Source organism: Dipodomys merriami, unplaced genomic scaffold, assembly GCF_024711535.1.
Source record: "Dipodomys merriami isolate MVZ:Mamm:240054 unplaced genomic scaffold, mDipMer1.0.p SCAF_280, whole genome shotgun sequence".
NCBI lineage: Eukaryota > Metazoa > Chordata > Mammalia > Rodentia > Heteromyidae > Dipodomys > Dipodomys merriami.
Window position 1 is genome coordinate 449,939 of NW_027204271.1, and position 10,508 is coordinate 460,446.

General features: G+C 38.1%; 1 long non-coding RNA gene across 1 annotated transcript in view; it reads left to right on the forward strand.

Moving 5' to 3' along the window:
- LOC138838496 (uncharacterized) overlaps nucleotides 1–1,000 on the forward strand; it is a 50,795-nt gene extending 49,795 nt beyond the window's left edge. Inside the window, exons 2-3 of the long non-coding RNA XR_011375630.1 lie at nucleotides 18–288; nucleotides 937–1,000. This is a non-coding gene — a long non-coding RNA (uncharacterized lncRNA). The remainder of the gene's footprint in view (nucleotides 1–17; nucleotides 289–936) is intronic.
- Nucleotides 1,001–10,508: the final 9,508 nt, after the last annotated feature.

The window sequence follows — 10,508 nt, forward strand, 5'->3', positions numbered from 1 at the left end:
GTTTGGTTTCTTTCCAGGTGCTCCTATACATTTGTGAATCTTCTCTGAGGAAGTGTTTTCCATAGTTTGTTTTGAGGTGTTCCGAATATCAGTACTGTCATTCACCACAACCATGAAACAGCAAAGATGATGGGATACCTGGCCAAAGAACTGAGAAATCACAGGAAGTAATAGGAAAGAAGACACCAGAGGACCCAAAGCCTCATTGCCAGCTTCTGGATCCCCAAATCCTGTTTAAAATGCTTTATATTCATTCTACTATAGGGGTGGGGTAATGAGTGGCTACAGGTATGTCCACAAACTGAGGCATCAATCTAGTTTGTGGTTACAACTATTAACTGAGGTATTGTTTGTATACATAGTGATAATTGAATCCCTTATTTTTAATTAGCAGAATGGAGCAATAATCATTACAACCATAGCACAGACATCCATCTTGTTTCCAAAGTCTTAAACTTTTAGTGTCCAACAGCTCTAACTTAAATACTTTTGAGGTAATAACCCATACCCCTGTCTTCCCTTAACTGTTTGACCTTTCCACAGCACAGCTCTCAGCCTTTTGATTGCTGTTTGAGATGGCTTCCCAATATATCCCTTTCCAGGTATAACAGTTTGACTCTAGAATCCCTCACAAGTACTATTACAGATAGGTTATTTTGAAAGGGATATTTTTTTCTAGGGTAGGGTCACTTTTTTAAATTTTATTTTATTTAAAGGTACTGTACAGAGTGGTTACAGTTACATGAGTAAGGTACATTCCTTGATGAGTATTGTTACCCACTCCATTGTTGTTCTCCTATCCTTTCCCACCCTCAACCATACCCCCCACCCCAAAGTTGTAAAGTTCATTGCCGGTATATTATCTTGTGAATATCATTGTTGCAATGGGTCACTTCTTTCATCATTATGTTATTTCCCTTTCCTTCTCCAAATCAGATAATGTATATACAAGATGGAAGGTACCAGAATCAAGACAGAGATGTCCAGAGATAAATCAAAAACAAATGAAATAAAATAACATCTAGTTACACTTCTTTACCGACATCAAGGTTGATATCTGAAAAAAAAAGTAATTGTTGTTTCCATGTCTTGGAGTCCATTTCAATTAGCGTCATTTTGTATGGTCAAATGTACATAGCTCTAGAGCCAGCAATCCCATTCATGGGCATTTGTCGAAATTATCTCTAGATAGCTAATGGATGAAAAATAGAATTGAAAATAGCAAAGGAAAACAAATCAACATTCAGGTATTATGATTTTATAATTCTAATACGAAAGAACTGAAGCTTTTGTTTAATGAAGAAGAAAGTTTAGCCTGTAATTTCAATGCAAGGCATCAGTTGTAATGAGTCTAAAGTCTTTTCCTCAAAGATATCCAAGTGTAATATACTCATCCTCTGAAGAGTAAATAAGTAATTATTTTAATTAGCTTTGCTTAATATTAATTTACATGTAGAAAATAAGTTAAAATATCTTCTCTCAGGCTGGGAAGGTGGCTCAGTGTTAGTGTTTGCATGCAAGAGTCCCTGGGTTCAATTCTTCAATACCACATAAGCAAAAAGAAAAAAACCTGGAAGTGGCGCTGTGGCTCAAGTGGTAGAGTGCTAAACTTGAGCTGAAGAGCTGAAGGACAGCGTCCATGTCCATAGTTCAAGACAGACGACCGGACTCCAAAAAATAAAAAACTAAAACTACCAGCACAAGTATGTTTTTGGCACCATTATTACCATATCTAAGACATGGAACCAGTCCAAATGCCCCTCAGTAGATGAATGGATCAGGAAAATGTGGAATATATACACAATGGAATTTCATGCTTCTGTGAGAAAGAATGACATAGCCCCTTTCTTAAGAAAATGGAAAGACTTGGAAAAAAAAAATCATTGTGTGAAGGAAGCCAGACTCAAAGAAACATAGGCTCTATGGTTTCCCTCATTTTTATTAATTAATATATGCTTAGGATAGTCCTGGCAGATAGGTTCATTTTTTACACTCTTAATATTCGCTGTGTGTGTGTGTGTGTGTGTGTGTGTGTGTGTGTGTGCACGCGTGTGTGCAGTAATGAAACTGACTCAGAGCCTCAAATCTTGCTTGTTTTTTTTCACTCATGACTGACTGAATCTGTACTATTTTAACCAAGGTTTCACTATGTGTTTGATTGAACAATTGAACATAAATGTCTCGTGGATTGCTACCCCATCCATCTGTGAACCATGGTCTTACAATCTCAGCCTCATGAGATGAGATACTGGCATCTAGCTCTATTGACAAGTGTCATTTCTTCGTTTTGTTTTGTTTTGTTTTTGTGCATCCAAAATCTGTATGGAAAACAAATCATTTATAATCAGGACTATTCACATAAAATTGTGTGTTGTTTAAAGATTACCTTAATAATGTAATCCTTTTGCATCCATATTATGTGATTTGATTTTTTGAACTCTATTGTTGCAGTCAAGTCACTTATATATAATTTGAATCTTCTTGTCTTGGTTTGATAGGGTGTTAGGTATTTAAAAACAGAATTTATCAAGGTTTAACTCTACACTACTGAAGCAGGACCTTTATTATTACTCAGTGTCCTGTAAATCATAAGTTTATCACTACTTGAGGCACCATATGAGCACAAATAGTTTCCTATAATACCTACACATATTTTAGACCTCAATGCCATGCAATGCACACTTCTGTCAAATATGCAAGGTCATTCTTTGTGATTCTCCATGGATTTTCACTGTTCTTTTCTCTATTCTCCAGTGCTAAGTCCTGTGATGGTCATGTTGATTTTCTCCCCTCTTATATTCATCATTGCATCTTGGGAACTACTGGTATGCATTACTGTACTTCTGTCCATTCTCCTTGTGCTTCGGCTTGTACCCCTCTGACCTCGAAGGGCTAAGAATTGGGGATATTTGCTTTACTGTTTATCTCAGACATCTATCTTTACTTTCTAGAAATACATTCATTGAATTCCTTCTGTAAAGTCTAATGTCTTGAAAATTATTACTGCATTTTCATGGCTTTGTTATTTGGCATTAGGGAAGAACATAGATCAGTACTGTAACTTAGGTAAAAGATTATTGCAATCATGCTTCAATAGATATTCTTCAATGGATAATGTGTATTTCAAGGTCTGCCTGCCTGCTTCCTTTTCACTGTTTTGTTTATTTTTCAATGTAGTCTTTTCTTCTGGAAAATATTTATGTGCCTAGTGAAGATCAATTCTTACTGTAACTATTCATTAATTTTATTCCAACCTCATTGCACAGATCCCTCTGAGTTTCTTCAGGGTCTGTATAGTGCTTCACATTTTTAAATATGTTTTAATATCGATGCATCCAATGATGAAGACACATTCCTTAAGTCATCATTTTGATGAATGAAAAGAAACCATGCTGCAATCTCACTATATGGCAATTTTCTGGTTTTAAATTCTTTTAGATTAAAATTGATGCTGGGCAACAAATATTCTGTGTACAATTTTATATTTTCCTAATTATTTTAATATACTTCCCATATTATATAAAGTTAAAACATTATCACTTACTTAGTTTTAGGATTTCTAAAACGGTCAGAGTAAAAGTTCTATTCATTCACAATTTTAAGATAATAGAGTGTCCATTATGACCAAGTGAGATATTTTAATTTTTTTTGTAGTCCTTAAAGGTTGTGCTGGGGAATAAAGTCCAGTGCTTCATATTCTTAGTCTACTGTGGGCCTCTGAGCCTGATGTGACCTGTGGTTTTATTTTCACTCAACAGGAATTTAAAAAAAATTCAATAGGAAGGAATTATTACTTGCTTACTTTCTCCAATATCTCTCGCATACATAAAAGTAATATAATTCTACACTGACTGAAAATGGTGTTCCTATTAGAGTAATTGTTTATTTTTCTGTAGCCCCACTCTTCACTAAGTCTTGTCCCTTTCCTATCTCCCCTTCCCATAAAACTTGACTGGATCCACTGGAAACCTAATTCCAGTCAGCCTGGTCCTTAAAAAGCCAAACCTTAACTAACCTACCCCCTGGTAGTCCTTCTATAAACTTTCAAAGGCCTGACTGCAACCAGAATCCTTCCTGAAAGTCCTCCTCTGCTACAGGGAAATCCTTCTTCCACTCCACCCTTTCCTGGAATCCGTGCTCTGCACCACCAGAAACCAAGCCACATCCATATCTCCTCCTAAGATCCACCTTGCTGTAACAAGAACTCCGCCTACATTGGGCTCCTCCCTCTAATCCTAACTTCATCCACCAGATACCCTGTCCCTAACTACTCTATTCCCTCAGAGTCCCATTGCTCCCATATTCTATTACTTCCAAGATCCTCCCGTCCATTTCATACCCCACTCCCAACCAAACTTCTCCCTCGAACCCTCCTGGTTTCATCAGAAACTCGATCCATAACTAGTCTAAGTAGCCGAACTTTTCAAGCCCAGCCATGAACCTACCTCTTCCCACAATTCCCTTCATGCTACACCAAAAACCCTCCACTTCTCTATAACTGCCCTTGTAGCCCCGCCTTAGTTGACCAGAAGCTTCTCACACAGCCCATCTCCTGCTTGGAAAGCCAGCCCTGCTCCACCATTGGCCTCTCTACCTCCCATATCTACTCTCTCAATGGCTTAATTGTTCCCGTGATGAATCCTCCCCTTATTGGCTCCACCCACAGAGCCACACCCTACTCAACCATGCCCATAATTACTCTACACCTTTGTAGACCTTTCACTCCTTCTCAAAGTCCCTCTTCCAATTAACCCCATGGCTCCAAGCCCTGACCTGCTCTAGAAAACCCCCACCACACTATCCCATCTCTCGACACCCACATTGCTCCACTGCAAACTACTGCATCTGTTGGCCTCCCTCTGGAAGCCTTGCCAGGTTCAACTGTAAATACCTGTCCCTTCATAATCCCTTTTTGAAGGTTGCCTTGCCCCACTGGAAACCCTGTCCAAGTCTAATGTCCTGCGTTGCAACACTGAAATCCCCACCCAAACTTACTGCTCTTTTCGAAGTGGTAACTGGCTACACCAGAAACCCTGTCCTAACTAGTCTAGTCCACTGGATCTTATCTCTGCTCTCACCAAGCTCTGGTCCTGAAAAATTCCTCCATACATTGTTACTACATCCTGCTCTGCCAGAAACCCCACCTCCACCCTAACACACTTCCCAAAGGCCCGCCCCTTACTAGTCCACTTCTTTCTAGCACCACTCTGCCCGCTCACAGACCTTGAAAAGCCTCTCCCTCATAGCTCTGCATTCCTGCAACAGAATCCCCACCTTTTGTCAGCCTCTTGCCTTCATTATCTTCCCTGCCTTACGGGAAACCTCACCCTACATATCCCACCAGGGCTCACAGTGCTACACCACAACCCCTCCTCTAAGTAACCTCCTCCTCTGTAGCCTTGTTCTTCCTTTTCAAAGCTCTGCCCCAAACAGCCTCTTCCCCAGTGACCTTGCCTTCTTCCACTGGAAACCCATCCTAAAGTCCCACCTACTCCACAAGAGACCCTGCTCCTAACAAGTCTAGTCTTTCCTGTCCCCTCCCTGCTGTCTCAAAGCCTTACACAGACTGGCTTTCACCCTCAAAGCCCCGCCCTGCTTTACCACAGAGGCTGTGCCAATACCAACTCCTCCCTTGAACCAGACAGGGCTTCACCAGAAACCCCACACCACCTCATCCTTGAAGTTCCTACTTAGGAACTTTTATTACAAATGTGATTTTATAATGGTCACAGAATTCATACTAGTCAATATGGTAAGAAAGCAGTATTGACAAAAGACAACAAAAATTAGATAGCTATTAGATGCCTTAGTCTATTTTGGGGTTCTGTTAACAGGCAGATTCACATTGTGTGAAAATGTGTGAAGATGATTCCTCTAACTGGAAAGCATTCCTTGTAGTATCAGTAAGGTTTCATGAGTGATCATTTTATTTCTAGAATTTTCATCCACATTTGTGTCCATTAACTTATAAATATAAGTTATTTTAAATCCTCTGGTTTGGTTGAGGAAATAGTATTAAGATGTAAAAAGATGACTTTCAAATCATCTCTCTAATGAATAATTTTGAACTTATTTACTTTACTATGTACCAGAGTTTTTAGTAACAGAAATTCTCTACCAGAATCCCCTTTGAATTTCCTACTTCCACTAAAGTGCCCTTTGGAAAAGATTGAAGTGAGATTATAGAGGTAGAATGCCAGAAATAAAAACGTATTTGAGATCATAACAAAATCATGAAAAAGACCCTACCCAATGTGGTTTAAATTTTCTAATGAAAGGAACTTAAGCATATTTAACTGAAGACATTATGAAGACTAGAAGACAAAAATATAAGAAATGCCCTCCTATACCACGGTTCTGAAAACAAAACAAAACCAAGGAAAGACAACATAATGAGACAGAAGGGAATGAGAAACTTGTACATGTGATATAGAATATAAAAATACACTTAATCAGGTAAAAATAATTTTGGACACAATGCCTGGTTGTTCAATATATTTCATTGTATATATTGTTCCTTTTTAACCTGTGACATAATATAGGTCTCAGCAGGGATCTGTCAAGGTAATTGTGTAGTTAGTCAATTTCATCATTGCAAGATCATCAGGATGATAAACTCCCACACACCTTAACATACCTGCAACAGCACTAGACATACATTCCTATTGGTCCAACAGTGTAGGGCAGACCTGTATTTAACCCAAGTTTTGTATGCGGTATGCTATGGTTTTTTTCAGGCTTGATACAAAATGTCTCTGCACAGAAATAAATGAAGGCATTTATAGCTAAAATGATTTAGGGTCATTGTTAACATCTAACGCATGATGAGGTTTTTCTTTATACCTCTCCTTTTCCCTTTCATTCTTCCTCCCTTTCTTTCTTCCTCCCTTTCTTTCTTCCTCTCTATCTTTCTTTTCTTTTCTTTTCTTTTCTTTCTTTCTTTCTTTCTTTCTTTCTTTCTTTCTTTCTTTCTTTCTTTCTTTCTTTCTTTCTTTCTTTCTTTCTTTCTTTCTTTCTTCCCTTTTCTTTCCTCTTTTAGGAAATGAGTATGAATTTAAATATTTTGTTTGCTGAACAAGTATTCTACCATTAGAATAATCCTTTTTTGATTTATTTACTTTGTTCATAGGTTATCCATTTTGCTGAGGGCTGAACACAGGCTAAGTTCCTCACCTCTGTCTGCCAAGTAGCGGAGATCACAAATGCATTCCAACATGCGAACCTTTAGGATGATATGAGACTCTTATTACTTTCCTTGCACACTGATTCTGATCTGTGATCCTCTCAAATTCTACCTCTTCAATTAGTGATGTGAGTTCCAGTAGCCTGCCCTCAGTTTAGATTGTCTAAATGAATTATTGAAGGCAATTTCACTTTAATCTCTTTTTTTGCCAGTCCAGGGGCTGTTATAGTTTTATTTCTAGACAAATTTTGTGTATATATGCACATTAGCGTTAAAATATTATTTTTCCCCCTTTTTACCTTTTTAATTTTCTTGGTCAAGGGGCTTGAATTCTGGGTCTGGGCGCTGTCCCTGGCTCTTCAGATCAAGGCTAGCATGTTACCACTTGAGCTACAGTGCTACTTCTGGTTTTCTGGTGGTTAATTTGAAGTAAGAGTGTCATGGATTTCCTGCCAGGGCTAGCTTTGAATTACTATCCTCAGATCTCACCTGCTGAGTAGCTAGGATTCCAGGCATGAGCCACTGGCACCCAGCTAAAAATGTTACTTATTTTAAGTTCTGTGTTTTAGTTGAGGGAGTAACATAAGTGTGTAGAAATTTAACTTTCAAGCTACCTCTCTAAGTAATTTCAGAGTTTCATTTTCATATTTATTGCAGTTATTAATAACAGAAACTGCCAAAGTAACAGAATAATCCTTCATTTTCTCCTTCCCATAGGTACTATTGGAAGAGAATGAGTGAGATCTTAGACAATATGTACTTGAAATTATAAAAAAGTTATATTGATGATACATAAAGAGCCAGATCACACAAGGTGCTTTATATTTTCTAAAGAAAGGAATGTCATGAAAGTATATTTATTGGCAGGCTTTTCACTTGTAAAACAAAGAAAAAACAATTTCATAAAAAATCTGAAGGGGATCAGCAGCCATGAAAGTGTGATATAGCATTGTAGACTTTATGAAATGAACTGGTTCAGGTAAAGTAATACTTTGGAAAAGTTATCTGTTCACTAAATTTATTCATTATATTTTTTTAATTTTTATTTACCTGTCACTTAATATATAAATGCATACATGTGTGTGCAATATATATATATATATATATATATATATATATATATATATATATATATATATATATCAGCTGTATCTGTCCAGTGAACTGTATGGTTATGTATGTTTAGGTAATTTCATCATGTCAAGTCCATCAAAAAGATGGACTTCCATAAACCTTAACAACCCTGCAACACCACTGCACATGCAAACTTAAGTGTTCACCATTGTAAGCTAGACCTGTGTTCTACCAAAGCTTTATATATATGGTGTTAATTTTTCATTTAGTCTTCACACAAAATGTGTGTGCTCCTAGAAATAAATGATGGCATTTATAACTACAATGATTTAGTGTAAATCTTTACAATGAACACAAGCTCAGTATGAGTTGTTCTTTCTTTCCTTGTCTTATTTTATCTTTAGGAAGTTGATTTGAGTTTTGATGTTGTTTGCTAGATAAGTATTCCACCACTGGAGTCACTCCACCACTCCTTTCTAGTTTAAGTTACTTTACGCATAGAGTAGCAATTTTTGCACCCAGCCCAAAAAGCAGGGATCAGGATTGCATTCCAATATCCCTACCTAGTAGGTTTATATGGCTGATACTTTCCTTCCTAGACCTATTCAGAACTGTGATCCTCTCAAATTCTACCACTTTAGTTAATTGTGTGAGCTCATGTTCTCCCTACTTCTAGAAGATAGGCCAGACATAAATGATTACAGGTAATTTGAGGGAATCATTGGCTAAATATAAGTGATTTGATATTAAAGTGTAGGGTAAGTTTGAAAGTATAATCGCAGTAGTCAGATATTTTGCTAAGTAATTTTGTTTCACATTAACAACACATCTTGACCAGAATTAAGGACTTACTTTTGCTGTCTGTCTAGTTGTATGTCATTTGGTAAAATAAACTTCATGTCTTCCATGTGGCATAAAGAACTTTGAATGGTCTGATGTGCTGGTTCACATCTATAATCATGGTTAGCAATCAGAAATAAATAGATCACAATTTGAACATAGCCTAATCAAAAATTTAAGGAGTCCCAATCTCAAAAAACTAGTGGGTCATGTTGAATCATGCTGCCATTAATCTCAGCACCACAAGAAGCTAAGTCTCTGCCTTGTAACTGTTTCACTTGAGTAACTGGGACTCTTGGAGGCAGTCACCTCTATGGATGCAGAATCTGGGCTGAGATTTAGCAAGAGGAGGGAGGAGTCTGCCCCACCTTCCCAGGGTGAACCTCACAGAATGAAGTGAGCATGCTTGCTTTCCTCCTCCAAACGGCTTGAGAAGCCATGCTGCTGAGTGTTCATTATTTAATTCCAGTGACCTGTGGTAGAAGTAGAAGGAAACATTAAATAAATTTCACATATGCCAATTGAGCTTCTCTCCCAGCCTGTGAGTTCAACTCAGCAAGTGTTCATTATTTGAGAGTTGAGAACGTTGAGGTAGGGGAGAGAGGGAGGGTGAGTGAAAGAGAGGAGAGATAGAGAGAGAAAGAGCTGGGCGCTGGTGGATCACACCTGTAATCCTAGCTACTCAGTACGCTGAGATCTGAAGATTGCAGTTCAAAGCCAGCCTGGGCAGGAAAGTCCGTGAAACCCTTATCTTCAAAAAACCACTCAAAAACCAGAAGTGGCGCTGTGGCTCAAGCGGTAGAGCACTCGACTTGAGCTCAAGAGCTGAGGGACATTGCCCAAGCCCAGAGATCAAACCCTACGACCAACCAATAAAACAAAAAAGAGAGAGGGGAGGGAGAAAAGAAAGGCAGGAAGGCAGGAAGGAAGGAAGGAAGAAAGGAAGGAAGGAAGGAAGGAAGAAAGAAAGAAAGAAAGAAAGAAAGAAAGAAAGAAAGAAAGAAAGAAAGAAAGAAAGAAAGAAAGAAAGAGAGAAAGAAAGAGAGAAAGAAAGAGAGAAAGAAAGAGAGAAAGAAAGAGAGAAAGAAAGAGAGAAAGAAAGAGAGAGAGAAAGAAAGAAAGAAAGAAAGAAAGAAAGAAAGAAAGAAAGAAAGAAAGAAAGAAAGAAAGAAAGAAAGAAAGAAAGAAAGAGAAAGAAAGAAAGGAAGGAAGAACATGACTGAGAATGAATTGTTTGGAGTCAGGAGTCATATGTCAGAAGTACTACCTGTATTTGTTGTTAGGTCTGCCCCAGGTCATGCAGACCCTATGCAGCCAATTCTTGGCTAAGTTTCAACCCTTTATGTGTTGCCTAGTATCTGGCACACCTGGAGGCAGCCACCTCCCCATCCTGTTAAGTCACAACCTGGTC